Raw genomic sequence first — 24,053 nt, 5'->3', positions numbered from 1 at the left:
TGGAAGACAAAACTCATGAAGGCCTCTGGTGATTCCGGGGATTCCTGCGTGTTTATCCCACTGTATTGGGGTCTGGGGGGAGCTGAGCCCCTGAGGTTCCCCGGGCCGGGCCTAGTTGGCTGATCCGGGGTCCCGGGACAACCCCTAATGTGGGATCCGGAAGATGGGATAAGAAAATAAGGAAACAAAGTATCTTAAGATTGTCTGAGGCTCCCTATGTAGCTCCGTGACTTTCTGGGGTCCTCTGGGAAAGGGGGTGGGGGTGCTGAAGCCTGTATTGTTATGGGACGCTCTGTTCTGGCGACAATCCTCCTAATATCCTCCTGTTTATATAGATAGAGATATAGATAGAAATATAGATATATAGAGATATAGATAGATATATAGATATATAGAGATATAGATAGATATATAGAGATATAGATAGAAATATAGATATATAGAGATATAGATAGATATATAGAGATATAGATAGATAGATAGAGATATAGATAGAAATATAGATAGATAGAAATATAGATAGATAGAGAGATAGAGATATAGATAGAGATATAGATAGAGAGATAGATAATAGATAGAGATATAGATAGATAATAGATATATATAATTCAATTAGAGAAAACTTTTTTTTATTTATTTCTACTTTGTTTACTATTTTATTCTATTTATTTTTCTATTTTGATTATTTTTTATTTATTTTTATTGTTTCAATTTCATCATTCTCTTCCATGGAAATGTCAGAAATAATCTTATCCATCAGTCTCTCGGTGATCCACTGCAAGATACATTACATAGAAGGTTGTAAAATGTAACAAAAAGTTTTAAAATGTATCACTATAGCTGGATACACGATGAAATAGTTACAAATGTAAACATATTTACTAAATTTCTGCTATATTATGGTTTATGGAAAGTTGTAAAATGTATCAAAATAGCTGGAAAATGATGGAATAGTTACAAATAGTCACTTTTTGCTACCTTGATACACTACTGTATATAAGAAGTGTGTTGTGCGGCATGGAAAGTTGGAAAAGTTATAAAAGAGTTGTAAAAAGTAAGGAATGGAAGAGTTACAAATGGAAATATATTTTATTAAATTTCTGCTACATTGATATAGGAAGTGTGCTGTGACATGGAAAGCTGTAAAAGTTATCAAAAAGTTGTAGAATGTATCAATATAGCTGGAATCATGAGGGAACAGTTACAAATGTAAATATTTTTACTAAATTTCTGCTACATTGATACACTACGGTTTATAGGAAGTGTGCTGCATGACAAGGAAAATTGTAAAAGTTATCAAAAAGTTGTAAAATGTATCAAAATTGCTGGAAAATATATATTTTTTTAAATTAAATGGTAAATATTTTAGGTATTTTTTGTTGTTTTGAGTAACTTGTTACAATTTCATAAAATAAAACATGAGATTTTGACTTTTTAAAGTTTTCATACGGTTGTTTGTGACATTTCATATAAAATATTCTTTATTCCTTTATTTATAGATTTATTTTTAGATCTGGAGTCATCGTATGTGATGTTTTTAATATAATTTGGGCCCTCTTCCCTCTGTACCAGTCTGTCTATTGTAACTTGTATATGTTCTGTGTGTATCCCCTTCTCATGTACAGCACCATGGAATCAATGGTGCTCTATAAGTAGTAATAATAATTTATTTTAACATTTCCCTATTAATGGGACGTGGATTATTTCTGCATAATCTGGATTTTTAAAAATTAGTTATTTAGTGGATTTTTCAGAACTTTTTGGTTTATTTTTTATATTTTGTGGATGTCACATCGTGCCCTGTTCTGGTCATACATTGTAGTATTTTTTTTTTTTGCTGTGTTATGTACAATGTTTGTGTTGGATTTTTGTTGTGGGATCCTCAGAATTCCTTGTATTCTGCACTGATTTTTGGGGTCTTGGGCCTATAGTAATTGGGTTGGGGGTAACCTCTCTCTGATTTCTCATTGTCGTGTATTTTTGCAGCTGCGCCGTTTATGAAGTTCTTCCAGATAATATTTGTGTGATCTAAGAAAATTGCGCAGTTAAAGTTTGTATTAAAAGTATCTTTAAAATAATGTTAACTATTGGTGAACTACAAGTCCCAGAAGCTGCAGTGACCACTGGTGGCAGATCCCTAGTGTCCAGATATGAAGAAGATAACACACACATTCTTAAGTGTCATTAGTGGGGTCAGGAGTGGTGACAGGGGCCTCAAGAGTGGAGTTTCTCTGTGAAGCGGAGCTGAGTGAGGCCGGATGAGCAGAGCTGAGTTTGTCTAATGGATATCATATGGGACAATACTAAGATTGCATGAAGAGTCACTGCTGATTATAAAGCAAAGCAGAGCTAGGTTTGTCGCAGAGCTATGCTTTTGTATTGGGTAGAGCTGAGTTGTTCTAAAGGGCAAAGTTATTGCAAGTTGTGGTAGAGCTGGGTTATCTGGATGGTGCAGTACTGAGCTTATTTGATGGAGCAGAGTTAGGTTTATCGCAGAGTTCGGTTGTCTATATTGGGCAGAGCTGAGTTTGTCTGAAGTGCAAAGTTGATTACAAGTTGTGGCAAAGCTAGGTTATTTCTAATGGTATAGTAGTGAGCTTTACTGATGGAGCAGAGCTAGGTTTGTCGCAGAGTCCTGTTGTCTGTATTGGGTAGAGCTGAGTTGTTCTAAAGGGCATGATTGATTATAAGCTGTGACAGAACTAGGTTTTTTGGCTTGTGCAATATTGAGCTGGTCTGATGTAGCAGAGCAAGGTTTGTTGCAGAGTTCTGTTTGTATTAGGAAGAGCTGAGTTTGTCTGGAGGGCAGAGTTGATTGAGTTGTGGTATGGTTAGTTTATTTGGATGGTGCCATACTGAGCATGTCTGACGGAGCAGAGCTAGGTTTGTCGCAGAGTTCTGTTGCTTGCATGAGCTGAGTTTGTCTGGAGGGCAGAGTTGATTGAGTTGTGGTATGGTTAGTTTATTTGGATGGTGCCATACTGAGCTTGTCTGACGGAGCAGAGCTAGGTTTGTCGCAGAGTTCTGTTGCTTGCATGAGCTGAGTTTGTCTGGAGGGCAGAGTTGATTGAGTTGTGGTATGGTTAGTTTACTTGGATGGTGCAGCACTGAGCTTGTCTGACGGAGCAGAGCTAGGTTTGTCGCAGAGTTCTGTTGCTTGCATGAGCTGAGTTTGTCTGGAGGGCAGAGTTGATTGAGTTGTGGTATGGTTAGTTTATTTGGATGGTGCCATACTGAGCTTGTCTGACGGAGCAGAGCTAGGTTTGTCGCAGAGTTCTGTTGCTTGCATGAGCTGAGTTTGTCTGGAGGGCAGAGTTGATTGAGTTGTGGTATGGCTAGCTTATTTGGATGGTGCAGCACTGAGCTTGTCTGACGGAGCAGAGCTAGGTTTGTTGGGTGGTGAATAGCTGCATAACAGATGTAGCAGAGCTAGGTCTATCAGGTGCCTAGAACTGAGTTTGTCAGATGGAGCTAATGAGTTTTCTTGGCAACGTCCCCTCTCCCTGTATATACACCTATAATATACATTACTGCTCTTCGAAGGGTTAATAGGCCTCAGCTCTGCTACATCTGTATATATTGTATAGTATTACACCCCCCCTCCTGCGATCTCTGCTCCAGACCTGCCCAGACAGCGCCGCAGATCAATTTCCCCCATTATAGATGCGGCGGTGACAGGTGAAATCACTGCCGAATATTTCCCATAAGTCACAGGAATGATAAATAATATCTGGAGCCGATGCTACAATGTATCGAAATCTGCAATGGGGGAGGGGCTAAAAAGGTGACAACTGCTGTGTTTTACTCCACTCATAGTGGTTGTCACTGCCCCTCCCCCAGTCAGAACCAGGTAAAACTCATTTAGGGGTCACTTACTTAATTCCATCAGTCTCAGCTCTAATATTTGCCCTGGGGTCCAATACATTTTTTCTCTACACATTCCCTTAGATTTGGATCCCGCCTGGAAATGCCCTCGAAGCTCCACCACAAAGCGATGAGGGCATCTGTGCCACCGCTGGACATTGGGGGACCAGAGAAACACAAGGGGGGGCAGCCACAAGTGTGTGCAGATTGTCCCTGACATTTCCCAGCATGCTCTCTGGGCCATCAGGGCAAGATGCAGCGTCCCCTTATTAAAGGGGATGTTTACTAGTAGCCTACCCCTTCTCAAATGCTGACGCACCTTCTGGACCTGCGGTGCCATTGTATCAATGTTGTTGCTGTGTCTCCCGGTGGTCACAAGAAAGCCACAGGTGATCAGCAACCAGTGATTGGCTGCAGTGGTCACAATAGGCTGCAGTGGTCACGGACATAAGAATGTTACATGACTGCCAGGGGACACAACATTGACATCTATGGAATGACACCGGCACATAAGTTGATTTTTAACATTGAAGGAGGAATTGTCAAGTAGTGGACAACCCCTTTAAGTGGGTGCACTTGTATACAGGTTATGCAACTGAGATATTTTCCACAAAAAATGTAATACTTCTTAGATCTAGCCACGACTGTAAAAGGGCATATCCTTACAGGTTTGATATGCCCCTTTAATACTTACTAATAGTGATGAGCGGGCACTACCATGCTCAGGTACTCAGTACTCGTAACTAGTGATGAGCGGGCACTACCATGCTCGGGGGCTCAGTACTGGTAACTAGTGATGAGCGGGCACTACCATGCTCAGGTACTCAGTACTCGTAACTAGTGATGAGCGGGCACTACCATGCTCGGGGGCTCAGTACTGGTAACTAGTGATGAGCGGGCACTACCATGCTCAGGTGCTCAGTACTGGTAACTAGTGATGAGCGGGCACTACCATGCTCAGGTGCTCAGTACTGGTAACTAGTGATGAGCGGACACTACCATGCTCGGGGGCTCAGTACTGGTAACTAGTGATGAGCGGACACTACCATGCTCGGGTGCTCAGTACTGGTAACTAGTGATGAGCGGGCACTACCATGCTCGGGGGCTCAGTACTGGTAACTAGTGATGAGCGGGCACTACCATGCTCAGGTACTCAGTACTCGTAACTAGTGATGAGCGGGCACTACCATGCTCGGGGGCTCAGTACTGGTAACTAGTGATGAGCGGGCACTACCATGCTCAGGTGCTCAGTACTGGTAACTAGTGATGAGCGGGCACTACCATGCTCGGGGGCTCAGTACTGGTAACTAGTGATGAGCGGGCACTACCATGCTCAGGTGCTCAGTACTGGTAACTAGTGATGAGCGGGCACTACCATGCTCGAGTGCTCAGTACTGGTAACTAGTGATGAGCGGGCACTACCATGCTCAGGTGCTCAGTACTGGTAACTAGTGATGAGCGGGCACTACCATGCTCAGGTGCTCAGTACTGGTAACTAGTGATGAGCGGGCACTACCATGCTCAGGTGCTCAGTACTGGTAACTAGTGATGAGTGGGCACTACCATGCTCAGGTGCTCAGTACTGGTAACTAGTGATGAGCGAGCACTACCATGCTCAGGTGCTCAGTACTCGTAACTAGTGATGAGCGGGCACTACCATGCTCAGGTGCTCAGTACTGGTAACTAGTGATGAGCGAGCACTACCATGCTCGGGTGCTCAGTACTGGTAACTAGTGATGAGCGGGCACTACCATGCTCGGGTGCTCAGTACTGGTAACTAGTGATGAGCGGGCACTACCATGCTCGGGGGCTCAGTACTGGTAACTAGTGATGAGCGGGCACTACCATGCTCGGGGGCTCAGTACTGGTAACTAGTGATGAGCGGGCACTACCATGCTCGAGTGCTCAGTACTGGTAACTAGTGATGAGCGGGCACTACCATGCTCGGGTGCTCAGTACTGGTAACTAGTGATGAGCGGGCACTACCATGCTCGGGTGCTCAGTACTGGTAACTAGTGATGAGTGGGCACTACCATGCTCGGGTGCTCAGTACTGGTAACTAGTGATGAGCGGGCACTACCATGCTCGGGTGCTCAGTACTGGTAACTAGTGATGAGCGGGCACTACCATGCTCAGGGGCTCAGTACTGGTATCTAGTGATGAGTGGGCACTACCATGCTCGGGTGCTCAGTACTGGTAACTAGTGATGAGCGAGCACTACCATGCTCGGGTGATCAGTACTGGTAACTAGTGATGAGCGGGCACTACCATGCTCAGGTGCTCAGTACTGGTAACTAGTGATGAGCGGGCACTACCATGCTCGGGTGCTCAGTACTGGTAACTAGTGATGAGTGGGCACTACCATGCTCGGGTGCTCAGTACTGGTAACTAGTGATGAGCGGGCACTACCATGCTCGGGTGCTCAGTACTGGTAACTAGTGATGAGCGGGCACTACCATGCTCAGGGGCTCAGTACTGGTATCTAGTGATGAGTGGGCACTACCATGCTCGGGTGCTCAGTACTGGTAACTAGTGATGAGCGAGCACTACCATGCTCGGGTGCTCAGTACTGGTAACTAGTGATGAGCGGGCACTACCATGCTCGGGTGCTCAGTACTGGTAACTAGTGATGAGCGGGCACTACCATGCTCGGGTGATCAGTACTGGTAACTAGTGATGAGCGGGCACTACCATGCTCAGGTGCTCAGTACTGGTAACTAGTGATGAGCGGGCACTACCATGCTCGGGTGCTCAGTACTGGTAACTAGTGATGAGCGGGCACTACCATGCTCGGGTGCTCAGTACTGGTAACTAGTGATGAGTGGGCACTACCATGCTCGGGTGACAATCCGGAGACGAGTGGCGCCATCAGTCGGGGCAGTCTTTTCTCTGTAGCTGGAGATCAGGGGCGTCTGATGATCTACACGCCAGTTTGTGTAGATGTAATATACTGTAGCGCTGTATAATCGGAGGGTTCTGGACCCAGGAGCTTGCAATCTACAGCAGGGTCTGGTACGCGCTCAGGTGGCTCCATTACTGCTCATGATGAAGTTTCCACCTCGTCTGGATTAGAATTTATGAGATGATTTCAGCCAGAAGTCAAACGAGGACAGGGGCGTGATTAACTCTGCGTGTGCCGGCAGCCTGCGCCGCTCACACCCCGATCACTCCTCACTCGCTGCTTTCTCGTTCGTATGGAAATATTTTGGGGGTGAGATATAGCAGAGCGGAGCGTCTTATATATATGTGCACTCGTGTGTATATGGGGGTCACTTCCATTAAGGAGCCTCTGTCAGACGGGGCCCTTGTTAGATTGTGGGGGGAGCTGTGACGTGGCCCCGGCGTTATATCACATCCCGCGGATCCGCCATCATTCACGGATCAGCAGGGGCAGAACCGCGCTCTGGAGATAGCTCCGCCTACCTTCTAAAAACTGACCAATCACCACTGCCTGTGCCATTGGTCTTGCATACCAATGAGGGGGTGGAGCTATTCTCCGGTGTGTTATTTGCCCCCGAGGTTCTTGGTTGTTTGGTGATTTGTCGTAATAATGGCGGGAAGAAAAAACCCGCCCTTAGGCGGGCTTTGCACACTGCGACATCGCAGCCCGATGCTGCGATGCCGAGTGCGATAGTGCCCGCCCCCGTCGCAGCAGCGATATGTGGTGATAGCTGGCGTAGCGAAAATTATCGCTACGCCAGCTTCACACACACACTCACCTGCCGTGCGACGTCCCTGTGGCCGGCGACCCGCCTCCTTGTTAAGGGGGCGGGTCGTGCGGCGTCACTGTGACGTCACACGGCAGGCGGCCAATCGGAGCGGAGGGGCGGAGATGAGTGGGATGTAAACATCCTGCCCACCTCCTTCCTTCCGCATATCCTACGGAAGCCGCAGTGAGGCCGGTAGGAGACGTTCCTCGCTCCTGCGGCTTCACACACAGCGATGTGCGCTGCCGCAGGAGCGAGGAACAACATCGGACCGTCGCGTCAGCGTAATCATGGATTACGCCGACGCTGCACCGATGATACGATAACGACGCTTTTGCGCTCGTTAATCGTATCATCTAGGCTTTACACACTGCGATGTCGCATGCGATGCCGGAAGTGCGTCATTTTCAATTTGACCCCACCGACATCGCACCTGCGATGTCGCAGTGTGCAAAGCCCGCCTTAGTTTTATGCCCCCAGTAATCTCCTCACACCGATCAGAGATCTAATAGATGAATCTACAGATAAAAACAGAAAATGGCCGGAAGGATCACAGTGATGAAAACGGCCTCACCCTCAGACTGTTCTACTGTCCTTAGCAACCAATCAGAGCTCAGCTTTCACTTTACCTCAGTAGCTTCAATGGCGAAAGCTGCACTCTGGTTGCTATAGGCAACTAGAACAATCTTACTGTGAGGTAATTCTCATAAGTGAGGCCCCAGTTACTTCTGCAGTGGATCCAGAATAAATCCCTTCCATCAGTCGCCTCCTATCCCCGTCCACAAGCTTCTTCCTCCTCTCACCTGGAATCTCAGACTCTTCTTTATAAACCTCTTCTCCCAATTTTCAGATCTCTCCACAGGTGTGAATGGGGTTTAGATCTGGACTCATTGCTTTCTCTTCAGATCTCTCCAGCGCTTTGTTTCCATCCATTTCTGGGGCTTCTTGAAGTGTTTGGGGTCATTGTCCTGCTGGAGACCCATGACCTAGGACTATACCCGGCTTTCTGACACTGGGCTCTACATTGCCACCCAGAATCCTTTGGTGATCTTCAGATATCATGGTTCCTTGCACAAAGTCACAGCACCCAGTGCCAGAGGCAACGAAACAACCGAAACATATCAGACCTCCACCATGTGTGACTGTAGGTGCTGTGCTCTTTACTTTGTTTAAATTGTATTTTCGGTGAACAATAGAATGATGCGTTTTACCAAAAAGCTCTTCTCTTGGTCTCATCTGTCCACAAGACGCTTTCCCAGAAAGATCTTGGTTACTCACATACATTTTGGCTCTTTTCTATCTCTGTATCAGCAGTGGGGTCCTCCTGGGTCTCCTCAATAGCATTTAATTTTACTCAGATGTGCATGGATAGTTCTCGCTGACACTGATGCCCCCTGAGCTGCAGGACTGCTGGAATTTCTCTGGACCTTGATTGGGGCTTATCCACCATCCGGACTATCCTGTGTTACAACCTTTCATTAATGTTTTCTCTGCCGTCCACGTCCAGGGAGATTATCTACAGTGCCATGGGTTGTAAACTTCTAGATCATGTAGCGTACTGTGGACAAAGGAACATCAAGATCTCTGGAGATGGACTTGTAACCTTGAGATTGTTGATATTTTTCCACAATTTTGGTTATCCAGTCCTCAGACAGTCTTCTCCTCCTTCTGTTCTCCATGCTTAGTGCGGCGCGCACACAGACACACAATGCAAAGATGGAGGCAACTGCTCCCCTTTTTACCTGGTTTCAGGAGTGATTTTCATATTGCCCACACCTGTTACTTTCCACAGGAGCATCATATGCTTGAGACAAAGTTGTTTACCCACAATAGTGGAAAGGTGCCAACGATATTGACCGACCAATTTTCGGGGTTTGTGTGAAATTTTGTGCAATTTGTCGTTTTAAAATATGTATGTGACAAAACGTGTAATTGCAATCATTTATGGGGGAAATACTTTATTTTCTGAAACCATTTCAAGGGTGCCAACACTTTTGGCCATGACTGTGCATATGTGTGTATAATATATAGTATATACACACAAACCGTCTATAACTACATATAGATGGGGGGTGTATACTGTATGTAGGCGCTCTGCGTGTGCATACGATATGTAGGCGCCATGTGTATACCGTATGTAAATGCCATGTGTGTGTGTATATACCGTATGTAGCTGCTGTGCCTGTGTGTACCATATGTACCCGCCGTGTGTGTATACTGTATGCAGCCGCTGTGTGCGTACCATATGTAGGCGCTGCGCCTGTGCGTACCGTATGTAGGCGCTGAGCCTGTGCGTACCGTATGTAGGCGCTGCGCCTGTGCGTACCGTATGTAGGCGCTGCGCCTTTGCGTACCGTATGTAGGTGCTGCGCCTGTGCGTACCGTATGTAGGCGCTGCGCCTGTGCGTACCGTATGTAGGCGCTGCGCCTGTGCGTACCGTATGTAGGCGCTGCCCCTGTGCGTACCATATGTAGGCGCTGCGCCTGTGCGTATTGTATGTAGGCGCCGCGCCTGTGCGTATTGTATGTAGGTGCTGCGTCTGTGCATACCGTATACAGGCGCCGCGCCTGTGCGTACTATCCATATTTTTACCACTTGATCACCTCTGGGTCGCTCGGCAGATTTCGTGCCTTTTTTCCTCCACCGGTCGTTGGTCGCTCTGCAGAATTCGTGTCTCTTTTCCTCCGCCGGTCGTTGGTCACTCGGCAGAATTCGTGCCTCTTTTCCTCCGCCGGTCGTTGGTCGCTCGGCAGAATTCGTGCCTCTTTTCCTCCGCCGGTCGTTGGTCGCTCGGCAGAATTCGTGCCTCTTTTCCTCCGCCGGTCGTTGGTTGCTCGGCAGAATTTGTGCCTCTTTTCCTCCGCCGGTCGTTGGTCGCTCAGCAGAATTCGTGTCTCTTTTCCTCCGCCAGTCGTTGGTCGCTCGGCAGAATTTGTGCCTCTTTTCCTCCGCCAGTCGTTGGTCGCTCGGCAGAATTTGTGCCTCTTTTCCTCCGCCAGTCGTTGGTCGCTCGGCAGAATTCGTGCCTCTTTTCCTCTGCCGGTCGTTGGTCGCACGGCAGAATTCGTGCCTTTTTTCCTCCGCCGGTCGTTGGTCGCTCGGCAGAATTCGTGCCTCTTTTCCTCCGCCGGTCGTTGGTCGCTCGGCAGAATTCGTGCCTTTTTTCCTCCGCCGGTCGTTGGTCGCTCGGCAGAATTTGTGCCTCTTTTCCTCCGCCGGTCGTTGGTCGCTCGGCAGAATTCGTGCCTCTTTTCCTCCGCCGGTCGTTGGTCGCTCGGCAGAATTCGTGCCTCTTTTCCTCCGCCGGTCGTTGGTCGCTCGGCAGAATTCGTGCCTCTTTTCCTCCGCGGGTCGTTGGTCGCTCGGCAGAATTCGTGCCTCTTTTCCTCCGCGGGTCGTTGGTCGCTCGGCAGAATTCGTGCCTCTTTTCCTCCGCGGGTCGTTGGTCGCTCGGCAGAATTTGTGCCTCTTTTCCTCCGCCGGTCGTTGGTCGCTCGGCAGAATTCGTGCCTCTTTTCCTCCGCCGGTCGTTGGTCGCTCGGCAGAATTCGTGCCTCTTTTCCTCCGCCGGTCGTTGGTTGCTCGGCAGAATTTGTGCCTCTTTTCCTCCGCCGGTCGTTGGTCGCTCAGCAGAATTCGTGCCTCTTTTCCTCCGCCAGTCGTTGGTCGCTCGGCAGAATTCGTGCCTCTTTTCCTCCGCCAGTCGTTGGTCGCTCGGCAGAATTTGTGCCTCTTTTCCTCCGCCGGTCGTTGGTCGCTCGGCAGAATTCGTGCCTCTTTTCCTCTGCCGGTCGTTGGTCGCTCGGCAGAATTTGTGCCTCTTTTCCTCCGCCGGTCGTTGGTCGCTCGGCAGAATTCGTGCCTCTTTTCCTCTGCCGGTCGTTGGTCGCACGGCAGAATTCGTGCCTTTTTTCCTCCGCCGGTCGTTGGTCGCTCGGCAGAATTCGTGCCTCTTTTCCTCCGCCGGTCGTTGCTCGCTCGTCAGAATTCGTGCCTTTTTTCCTCTGCCGGTCGTTGCTCGCTCGTCAGAATTCGTGCCTCTTTTCCTCCGCCGGTCGTTGGTCGCTCGGCAGAATTCGTGCCTCTTTTCCTCCGCCGGTCGTTGGTCGCTCGGCAGAATTCGTGCCTCTTTTCCTCCGCCGGTCGTTGGTCGCTCGGCAGAATTCGTGCCTCTTTTCCTCCGCCGGTCGTTGGTCGCTCGGCAGAATTCGTGCCTCTTTTCCTCCGCAGGGCTGTTGATCTCAGTGTTTTTCAGGTGTGATTTTTATGATTTTTCTCTTTTATGTGCCGTTACCTCTGTACAAAGTTATTCCAATAATTTACGGATTGGAGGGAGGGGGCGGTTTTATTGCGCCCCTGGCGCTCACATCAGGCGGCATTATTGGGTTTCCTGTAGGTTTCATTGTGCTCCATGTTAATAATGGTATGGAGTCATTTACTGCGGCCTCCAGCTGCGGTTAATTAGAAGCCGGTGCGAGCGCGGTATAAAGGCCGCCATTGTCTGCGGCGGCAGGTTCTAATGTGTCGCCCAGAAGTGGCTTATATAATATCGCTGTAACGAGCCCACAATAGGACGCCCTATAAATGTCCGGAATAGAAGAGCCCACATTCCTCGCCCCCGCGCTCCTCCGCCCGCCTCTGGTGACAGATCTGGGGTTTACAGCCTGAGATGCCACAAACCTTAAGAAAACACGACCTGAGGTCATTAATCCCATCCCCGGTCACCTGAAACCTCAGACCCCAAACCCCAGACCGCTCGAGAGCCAAACCCTCCAGACTCCGAGGGGAAATGGAGGAAGACATGGAGCCGCGCGGCCGTCCTCCGCCCTGGACACTCGCAGGCCTCCGGAACAGTCCTGTAATCTGGAATCTGATAATCTGGAATCTGATAATCCGGAATCTGATAATCCGGCTCCAAGAGAAAGAAGCCATTCTGTATTAATGTGCAATCCAGCACAAATAGCCTCACAATCCGGGACTGGGCCTGCTGCTGTAACCTGGGCACTGTATGGCGGTGGTATTTATGGCTGTATGGGGGCGTTATGGGCCCATTGTATGGTGCTGGTATTTGGGCAGGGTATGAGAGCATTATGTGGCTCGTGCCTGGTACTATTATTTGGACAGTATCCAGGAGTATTATTTGGTACCATGTGGTGGTATTAATTAGGCATGATATTGGTGCATTATTTGGGCACTACATAGCAGCATTTAGCCCTTCATGGGGGCATTGTGTGGCTAAGTTATGGTTCTGTTATTTGGGCACTGTATGGTGGTATATACGGTAATTCAGCACTGTATGGCAGTATTATTTGGCTAGCGTTTCAGTAGTACATTTGAACTTTATGTAGGCACTACATGGCGACATTATTTAGTCACTGTATTGTGACATTGTGTAGGGATTGTATGGCATTATGTGATTAGTGTATGATATTATGTGGGCAGAGTATAGGAGAAATATTTGGTAACTTTCTGGGGTAGTAAAGTACTTTGTGTGCATTATGTGGCTAATATATGGCGCTGTTACTTGGGTACTGTATAGCAGACATATATGGGCTCTGTATGTTATATGAAAACCATAAGGTGAAAAATATTAGAATTGAAAGAAGAGGAAACCTAGAATTTGGCCTCTATAGGGGAATATTATTTGAAAACCGTTAATTCAGGAACCACTATTTACATGTGGTATTATTCTTTTGTAGTATGGTGGTATTATTTTTTTGTAGTATGGTAGTATTATTCATTTGTAGCATGGCAGTATTATTCATTTGTAGCATGGCAGTATTATTCATTTGTAGTATGGAGGTATTATTTGTAGTATGGCAGTGTTATTCATTTGTAGTATGGCAGTGTTATTCATTTGTAGTATGGTAGTGTTATTCATTTGTAGTATGGCAGTATTATTCATTTGTAGTATGGCGGTATTATTTGTAGTATGGCAGTGTTATTCATTTGTAGTATGGCAGTGTTATTCATTTGTAGTATGGCAGTGTTATTCATTTGTAGTATGGCGGTGTTATTCATTTGTAGTATGGCGGTGTTATTCATTTGTAGTATGGCGGTGTTATTCATTTGTAGTATGGCGGTGTTATTCATTTGTAGTATGGCGGTATTATTCATTTGTAGTATGGCGGTGTTATTAATTTGTAGTATGGCGGTGTTATTGCAGTAATTTGCATGGAATGGCTGCTCACATTGTATGGCAGTATTAATCGATTGTTGTATGGTGGTATTATTTTATTACTGTATGGCGGTATTACTCGGATGTTTTTCGGATGTGACTCTTTACACAGATGTTCGTTTGACAATTTAGCAAATATAGACACTGGTTTATCTCCACAGTCATCATTACTTGTCTCCGTACATGAGTGAAGCGCTGCTGACAATCACTGGTTTATTTGCCCACATAGATGATCAGCTGATACCGAGCTCGTTTCTCCGCTGTTGCTGCTCGTGGGCAATGATCGGAGAGGCCGAAGCACTGAACACAACCATTAATAGGCCGGAAACACTGATGATGTGCGCTGCCACCTGTTGGGGGTATTGGGGGACATTCTTACACACAGGTCTCTAAGGAGACTCCCTCCAAGGACAGACTCCACCACCCCCATCGGACTACCTACGTGTCTTCCCTTTCTGGAAGGCTCCTTAGTAGATGTCGCTTTCCTATAAACACAGATGTCTAATGGTCTCCTCAGATGGGAAGGTAAAGATCCTGCACCCATAAAAAGGGGGGACCCCAAAGGCCAGTGCCTAGGGGTACGATGAGGCGATGCTCAAGAAACAAGCGGATGATCCTAGGGAGGGATTTGAACAAAGAGGATATACCAGGAACGTCTTGAGGAGGCCATTCAAGGAAGCTCGATCTAGGGACAGGACATTTTCTTGTCAATACTCCTCAGCCCATAAAAGAGGATGATATTCAGGTCATCACCGCTTACGCCAATGGATCACAAGAAGTAAGAGTCACAATGTGACTGTAGGAAAGAAAGGAAGAGGGACTTCTGTGCTCTAGGTGTCCCTAGGCTATCCCTAACCTCAGGGTTACCCCTAATGGTGGAGATGCCGGAGTCCCGTGCCTGGCTAAGCTCCTGACCAGACCTGATCTGATTCCTCCCTCCCACCAGGAGAGATGGAAACAGAGATAAAGACAGACAGGTGAAAACCAAAACACTGACACTGCAAACACACAGGAACCAACAATGAGAGACTCAGGAGAAAAGCAAGAGCAGGAAGGTAACATCAAAAAGAAAACAAGGGTTAACTCCACAACAAGTACTACAACCACTGTTTAGTCTGGATCACAACACCTCACCAGACCAGCTATAAACTATAGCTGGCACTAATGGAAGTGTCCAGCCAGCATATATAGGAGGAGAGCAGATGTGATTGGCTCCCCAACAACATGTGATCAAAGGAGACTAACAAGCAGACTAGCAGAGATTAACTCTTGCTAGCCTGCCTATGAACTGCCAATCTGTTGGTCAACGCCCGAGTCTGCCTGCGCTGTTTACAAACACCAGAGAAGTTCAGGCGTAGCGTCAGAATCAGGAGTCTGAACAGATCCCAACGCCGCCATGACAGCGAAGATTGTAAAAACCTCTGTGTGACAGTATGATCCATTCTGGAAGGACGTTGGCCCATCTTATTGATTACATGACAGACACACTTAGCCATCTACCAAGAAGAAGCTTCAAAAAGGAGGTCTCCAAGGGACAGACTGGTCCACATTCATTTCTCCATGCCGAGGGAGAGCGCCTGGCTGAGATCTAATATCAGGATCTGCCGTAGGTGCGGGGGATGTGTCCTGCCCGCGTCTACTGCCCAGTAAGGATTGATGTGCCAGAAGAGGAATATGAGGAGGTCACTGACCATCAATGGTTGGTGACCGGGTATAATATACAAAGCTACCCGCATAGACTGACTCAAGAATGTAGAACACACCTGCAGGGAATTCAGACGGAGAATCAGTGACCACACTGGGGATACCGAACAGAAGAGAGACCTTGATGGCGAAACACGTAACAGGGGCGAAACAGATGTCATCAAGGGCTTGGGGAAAGTTGAAAAGCCAATTAGGAGCGGAGACTAAGATCGGTTGAGCCTTCAAAAGGAGACGAGCTGGATCCTTCACCCCAATATTGCCTCCCAACGCGCTTCACCCTGCTATGGCCATGTAGGAATGGATGTGACCGTGACAGGTGCTCATGAGGCCGAGTATAATGGGGCTTGGTCTGTTCCTCTTTTTGAGACCATTTTGGTAGAGAACTGTCTCTCTGTGTCTTTATTACGTTGTGTGATTTTATGGCCTTCATGTTGTGAGATTAAAAGCGTCAGCAAAACACATACGAGTCTTCTACCGAGACTGGATGCTTTTTAACATTACATCTGGTGGTATGACACTTAGGGAGCATCCTTGACTAATACTGACACGTCCCAACATACTTGACATGCGTTTCTCCCCCCACATACCCGACGTGCGTTTCTCCCCCTACATACCCGACGTGCGTTTCTCCCCCCACATACCCGACGTGCGTTTCTCCCCCCACATAGCCGACGTCCGTTTCTCCCCCCACATAGCCGACGTCCGTTTCTCACCCCACATAGCCGACGTCCGTTTCTCGCCCCACATAGCCGACGTCCGTTTCTCCCCCCACATAGCCGACGTCCGTTTCTCCCCCCACATAGCCGACGTCCGTTTCTCCCCCCACATAGCCGACGTCCGTTTCTCCCCCCACATAGCCGACGTCCGTTTCTCCCCCCACATAGCCGACGTCCGTTCCCCCTCACATAGTGTGCGTGTCCCCAGTAGATACCCGGCGTGCATTCTCACCATATACCCAGTGTGCATCCCTCCCCCCGGTATGCGTTACGGATGCCCAGATACCATATTCTTGTGAAGGAGGACACCTCAGGATTGGCGCTCTTCCTTGATCAGGTATATAAACCCTCATTGATCTGATCTGTGTGCTGACCGCGATATCCATCTCCGGGATTTTCCTTCAATAGTCCTATCTCATCTTCTGCATTTTTTTTTATTTCCTGAAGATTCTGAGTGGAAGAAACGCATTGGGCAGCACTTGGGGCAGCTATAGGGTGTTTGTTTATTAGGGTCTGATGTGGAGCGGCGTGCCAGGGTCTTCCCGGTCAGGGCTCGGTTCCCAGAGGACACTTCTCACTGACCAGTAGGGATGACGCTTGCAGTCGATGCCGGTTTGAGGTCCTCGTCCCCCGGACACTGGCAGATGGGGCGACACATTCAGTTTTGTTTGATTTGCTGTTTCACGTGGTGAAATATTGACGGTCGGAGAAATCTGACGCCGTCAGTGCGAGGTTCTCCTGTTCTGGTGATATCACCGGCATGAGTCCATAGAATTGTTCTAGTCCATCCAATGTATGGAGCGGATATTAGGCGGCTTTTTAATACCTTATACTCGGGGATTATTTATCAAATGTTTTAATCTAAATACATTTGTTTCTTATCTCTTCACACAGTGACCTTATATTGGAGGTAACGGGATGTAATCTGAAATCCTTTATTGCTGGTTTACATTACATATTCTAAGGCAAAATTATTCAGCAGCTGTATGGCGGTATTATATGAGCAGTGTATGGCGGTATTGTATGAGCAGTGTATGGCGGTATTGTATGAGCACTGTATGGTGGTATTTTATGAGCACTGTATGGCGGTATTAAATGAGCACTGTATGGCGGTATTATATGAGCACTGTATGGCGGTTTTATACGAGCACTGTATGGCGGTGTTATACGAGCACTGAATTATGGTATTATTATATGAGCACTGTATGACGGTATTATGAGCGCTGTATGGCGGTATTATATGAGCACTACTAATGGGCAATATATGAGCACCATATGAGGGTATTATATGAACTCTGTATGGCGGGGTAATACGAGCACTGAATGGCGGTATTATATGAGCACTGTATGGCTTTATTATATGAGCACTGTATGGCAGTATTATATGGGCACTGTATGGCACTATTATATGAGCAATGTTATTGGGCAATATATGAGCACTGCATGAGGGTATTATATGAGCACTGTATGACAGTATTATATTGGTGGTGTTATTTGCGCCCTCTCTGGCAGTATTATATGAGCACTGTATAGTGGTGTTTGGGCACTGTACGCTGACACTATATGGCACAGTATGGCTGTATTCCTTGGTCACTATATAACAGTTTCTGCCGGGCCTGTGGCTGCTCAGTTGTTTTCTCGCAGCTGTTCTGTGCACAAGAGCTTACAATTAGAGATGAGTGAATAGTAACTATTTGTGTTCGGATAAAGTTTACCGTAAACCGAGGACTATTCCAGTACTTGTCAGAACAGAAAAATGCTCGGGTTCCTCATTGACTTCCATTAGGTTCGTTATTTGCGATGAATCCCGGATTAGTAGTTTGTGATTCGTTACGAATAATCCGAACACAAATAGTTACTATTCCCCCATCACTAGTTACAATCTATAAACTCCTCAGACACCTGGTCGTAGCCGCTGTTGATGATGGCGCTGGGTGGCTTGTTGTGTGCCGCCCTGTGGTGTCCTCGGTGGCATCAGAGCTCTGATACATTAATGTTCTGGTGTCACTTGGGGTCGTCCTATCGACCGTTCAGGATGTCGGGAGGAGAACGAGGATCAATTCTTCATTCTCTTCCTGAGATAAGTCACAAACACCGGAGGAGACTTTGATAATGTCGATATATTGACCCAGAGAGGTGCACACAGGACAGAGGAGGCTCGGGGACGTGCACACAGGACAGAGGAGGCTCGGGGACGTGCACACAAGACGAAGCAGGCTCGGGGTCGTGCACACAGGACAGAGGAGGCTCGGGGACGTGCACACAGGACGGAGGAGGCTCGGGGACGTGCACACAGGACAGAGGAGGCTCGGGACGTGCACACAAGACGAAGCAGGCTCGGGGTCATGCACACAGGACAGAGGAGGCTCGGAGAGGTGCACACAGGACGGAGGAAGCTCTGGGACGTGCACACAAGACGGAGGAGGCTCTGGGACGTGCACACAAGACGGAGGAGGCTCTGGGACGTGCACACAAGACGGAGGAGGCTCTGGGACGTGCACACAAGACGGAGGAGGCTCTGGGACGTGCACACAAGACGGAGGAGGCTCTGGGACGTGCACACAAGACGGAGGAGGCCCTGGGACGTGCGCACAAGACGGAGGAGGCTCTGGGACATGCACACAAGAAGGAGGAGGCTCTGGGACGTGCACACAAGACGGAGGAGGCTCAGAAAGGTGCACACAGGACGGAGGAGGCTCTGGGACGTGCACACAAGACGGAGGAGGCCCTGGGACGTGCGCACAAGACGGAGGAGGCTCTGGGACATGCACACAAGAAGGAGGAGGCTCTGGGACGTGCACACAAGACGGAGGAGGCTCAGAAAGGTGCACACAGGACGGAGGAGGCTCTGGGACGTGCACACAAGACGGAGGAGGCTCTGGGACGTGCGCACAAGACGGAGGAGGCTGGGGGACGTGCGCACAAGACGGAGGAGGCTGGGGGACGTGCGCACGGGCCGGAGGAGGCTGGGGGACGTGCGCACGGGCCGGAGGAGGCTCTGGGACGTGCGCACGGGCCGGAGGAGGCTCTGGGACGTGTGCACGGGCCGGAGGAGGCTCTGGGACGTGCGCACGGGCCGGAGGAGGCTCTGGGACGTGCGCACGGGCCGGAGGAGGCTCTGGGACGTGCGCACGGGCCGGAGGAGGCTCGGGGATGTGCGCACGGACCGGAGGAGGCTCGAGGACGTGCACACGGGCCGGAGGAGGCTCGAGGACGTGCGCACGGGATGGAGGGGACTTTATCTTATATCAGATCTTATACTCAAATCACGTCCAAAGCTGCGGTCCGGGCTCTGTCCCATCTCCCGCAGGTTTGGGCCCCATCTGCAGGACCGCAATATGGGCAGCTTTGGCAAAAATGAAGAGACCGCTGCACAATTGTCAGTTTTTCTGATTTTTCTCTTTATATTTTTGAGTAAAATGTGAATTGTTCTTTTATTCTATAATCTACTGACGATGTCTCCGAATCTCCAAGCAATGCATGTTGTATTTATTTTCTGAAAATGAGAAATGGTGATAATAACAGAACAATGCACAGAATGCACAGAAGGCACAGAATGCACAGAATGCACAGAATGCGCAGAATGCGCAGCGCTTTCACCTCAAATAATGCAAAGAAAACAAGTCCATAATCATTTTCACACAACAATATAATAATGTTTTACCTCAGGAGGATTCAGAAATCAATATTTTGTGCAATAACCATGATGTTTAATCCCGGCTTTCATGCGTCTTCGCCGCTTTCCTCCAGTCTTCACACGGCTTTTGGGGGACCTTATGCCACTCCTGGTGCAGAAATATAAGCAGTTCTTCTTTGTTTGATGGCTTGTGACTATCCATCTTCCTCTTGATTACATTCCAGAGGTTTTCAAAGGGGTTCAGGTCTGGAGATTGGGCTGGCCATGACAGGGTTTTGATGTGGTCGTCCTTCATCCACACATTGATTGACCTAGCTGTGTGGCATGGTGCATTGTCCTGGTGGAAAAAAACAGTCTTCAGAGTTGGGGTACATTGCCTGAGCAGAAGGAAGCAACTGTTTTTCCAGGATAACCTTGTATGCGGCTTGAGTCAAAAGTCCTCCACAAAGTTTAATCTGCCCAATTCCAGCCTTGCTGAAGCCTCCCCAGATCATCACCGATCCTCCACCAAATTTCACAGTGGCTGCAGGACACTGTGCCTTGTCGCCTCTCCAGGTCTCCAGCTAACCATTAGATGACCAGGTGTTGGGTAAAGCTGAAAATCAGACTCATCAGAGAAGATTACCTGACTCCAGTCCTCTATGGTCCAATCCTCATGGTCTGTGGCAAACTTCAGCCTGGCTCTTCTTTGTTTCTCATTGATGAAAGGCTTTTTTCTAGCTTTACATGACTTGAGCCCTGCCTCTTGGAGCCTGTTACGAGCTGTTCTTGCCATGCACTTCACCCCGGCTGCCATTTGCCATTCCTTGTAGGTCACTTGATGTCGTCATCCTGCAGTTGCTGAGTGACATTGGAATAAGATGACGGTCATCCCAGTCAGTGGAGAGTCGCTTTCGCCCTCTGCCGGTCTATGCTTTGTGGTCCCCAATGTCTGCTGCTTCATCTTGTTGTAATGGACTGCCGTCTTAGAAATTTAAGGATGGAGGCGACATGACGCTCACTGTATCCCTCTGCTAGTAAAGCCAGAATTCAGCCCTTCATTCCTCACTCAAGACTTTGCTTTTCTACTCCTTTTTCATCATTGCTATGACTTTTTGGGATATTACTAGCACTTGTTTTGCCTCCAGCGTGTCCTATTGCAGGAGGAGTGTGAAGACCACAGCAGCGTTTCTTATACTTTCCCCCGTTAAATAAGATTTGGTTCAGGTGATCACCTAATCGGAGGCACATTAAGTAGAATGAGGTGGAAGCCAGACATATGAGAAGAAGATTGTTATACAACTGTGCGGTGGTCTCTTCATTTTTGCCAGAGCTGCACGCTGCTCCACCGCTCAGTCTCCGCTCTGCTGCAGCTTTGGATGTGACTAGAGTATAAAACCTGAAGTAGTGGGAAATGGGCGGGTGAGGCCGCTGGCATTGCCCGGGCACAGGGCTGGCACCTCTGTGGTAACCCCAGACCCCCGGGAGTTTTGATAACCGGGTTCCCCCCCCCCCCACACCCCTCCTGCTCTCGGGTTTCCTACTTTGTCTTATTTATGTTATGAGTCAGAAAGTTCTTCCACAATGTGGGCGCAGAGCGACCCGAAACCTGCAGAGTTCTGTCAGTAACCCCTCCGTACCCAGCTCCCCGCACACTGGATACTCAACAGACGGTATCACACAGGATGGGATTAGATACACAGCTCAGCAGACGGTATCACACAGGAGAGGATTAGATAGTTGTGTGGGACAGATTGGTGAGACTGGTGGGGGAGAGGACATGACTGTAAACAACTAATATCTGCCTGTTACCACCATCTCAGGACTCCTCTGATCTCTGGTGATGGATAGGAGGTGTTCTCAGTGATGTCACTGCTGATCTCTGGTGATGGATAGGAGGTGTTCTCAGTGATGTCACCGCTGATCTCTGGTGATGGATAGGAGGTGTTCTCAGTGATGTCTCTGCTGATCTCTGGTGATGGATAGGAGGTGTTCTCAGTGATGTCACCGCTGATCTCTGGTGATGGATAGGAGGTGTTCTCAGTGATGTCACCGCTGATCTCTGGTGATGGATAGGAGATGTTCTCAGTGATGTCACTGCTGATCTCTGGTGATGGATAGGAGGCGTTCTCAGTGATGTCACTGCTGATCTCTGGTGATGGATAGGAGGTGTTCTCAGTGATGTCACTGCTGATCTCTGGTGATGGATAGGAGGTGTTCTCAGTGATGTCACTGCTGATCTCTGGTGATGGATAGGAGGTGTTCTCAGTGATGTCACCGCTGATCTCTGGTGATGGATAGGAGGTGTTCTCAGTGATGTCACCGCTGATCTCTGGTGATGGATAGGAGATGTTCTCAGTGATGTCACTGCTGATCTCTGGTGATGGATAGGAGGCGTTCTCAGTGATGTCACTGCTGATCTCTGGTGATGGATAGGAGGTGTTCTCAGTGATGTCACTGCTGATCTCTGGTGATGGATAGGAGGTGTTCTCAGTGATGTCACTGCTGATCTCTGGTGATGGATAGGAGGTGTTCTCAGTGATGTCACTGCTGATCTCTGGTGATGGATAGGAGGTGTTCTCAGTGATGTCACCGCTGATCTCTGGTGATGGATAGGAGGTGTTCTCAGTGATGTCACTGCTGATCTCTGGTGATGGATAGGTGGTGTTCTCAGTGATGTCACCGCTGATCTCTGGTGATGGATAGGAGGTGTTCTCAGTGATGTCACTGCTGATCTCTGGTGATGGATAGGAGGTGTTCTCAGTGATGTCACCGCTGATCTCTGGTGATGGATAGGCGGTGTTCTCAGTGATGTCACCGCTGATCTCTGGTGATGGATAGGCGGTGTTCTCAGTGATGTCACTGCTGATCTCTGGTGATGGATAGGAGGTGTTCTCAGTGATGTCACTGCTGATCTCTGGTGATGGATAGGAGGTGTTCTCAGTGATGTCACCGCTGATCTCTGGTGATGGATAGGAGGTGTTCTCAGTGATGTCACTGCTGATCTCTGGTGATGGATAGGAGGTGTTCTCAGTGATGTCACTGCTGATCTCTGGTGATGGATAGGAGGTGTTCTCAGTGATGTCACCGCTGATCTCTGGTGATGGATAGGCGGTGTTCTCAGTGATGTCACCGCTGATCTCTGGTGATGGATAGGCGGTGTTCTCAGTGATGTCACTGCTGATCTCTGGTGATGGATAGGAGGTGTTCTCAGTGATGTCACTGCTGATCTCTGGTGATGGATAGGAGGTGTTCTCAGTGATGTCACCGCTGATCTCTGGTGATGGATAGGAGGTGTTCTCAGTGATGTCACTGCTGATCTCTGGTGATGGATAGGTGGTGTTCTCAGTGATGTCACCGCTGATCTCTGGTGATGGATAGGAGGTGTTCTCAGTGATGTCACCGCTGATCTCTGGTGATGGATAGGAGGTGTTCTCAGTGATGTCACTGCTGATCTCTGGTGATGGATAGGAGGTGTTCTCAGTGATGTCACTGCTGATCTCTGGTGATGGATAGGAGGTGTTCTCAGTGATGTCACTGCTGATCTCTGGTGATGGATAGGAGGTGTTCTCAGTGATGTCACTGCTGATCTCTGGTGATGGATAGGTGGTGTTCTCAGTGATGTCACCGCTGATCTCTGGTGATGGATAGGCGGTGTTCTCAGTGATGTCACCGCTGATCTCTGGTGATGGATAGGAGGTGTTCTCAGTGATGTCACTGCTGATCTCTGGTGATGGATAGGAGGTGTTCTCAGTGATGTCACTGCTGATCTCTGGTGATGGATAGGTGGTGTTCTCAGTGATGTCACCGCTGATCTCTGGTGATGGATAGGCGGTGTTCTCAGTGATGTCACTGCTGATCTCTGGTGATGGATAGGAGGTGTTCTCAGTGATGTCACCGCTGATCTCTGGTGATGGATAGGAGGTGTTCTCAGTGATGTCACTGCTGATCTCTGGTGATGGATAGGAGGTGTTCTCAGTGATGTCACCGCTGATCTCTGGTGATAGGCGCTGTTGTTCTCAGTGATGTCACCGCTGATCTCTGGTGATGGATAGGCGGTGTTCTCAGTGATGTCACTGCTGATCTCTGGTGATGGATAGGAGGTGTTCTCAGTGATGTCACTGCTGATCTCTGGTGATGGATATGAGGTGTTCTCAGTGATGTCACTGCTGATCTCTGGTGATGGATAGGCGGTGTTCTCAGTGATGTCACCGCTGATCTCTGGTGACGGATAGGAGGTGTTCTCAGTGATGTAACTGCTGATCTC

The 24,053-nt window shown here is 48.6% G+C and overlaps 1 protein-coding gene across 1 annotated transcript in view; it reads left to right on the top strand.

Annotated features, from left to right (window-relative positions):
• BOC (BOC cell adhesion associated, oncogene regulated) overlaps positions 1 to 24,053 on the top strand; it is a 93,830-nt gene that overhangs the window by 417 nt on the left and 69,360 nt on the right. The window lies entirely within an intron of this gene.

This window comes from Anomaloglossus baeobatrachus, chromosome 2 (assembly GCF_048569485.1).
Source record: "Anomaloglossus baeobatrachus isolate aAnoBae1 chromosome 2, aAnoBae1.hap1, whole genome shotgun sequence".
Lineage (NCBI taxonomy): Eukaryota > Metazoa > Chordata > Amphibia > Anura > Aromobatidae > Anomaloglossus > Anomaloglossus baeobatrachus.
This window is presented reverse-complemented; position numbering and strand designations above follow the sequence as displayed.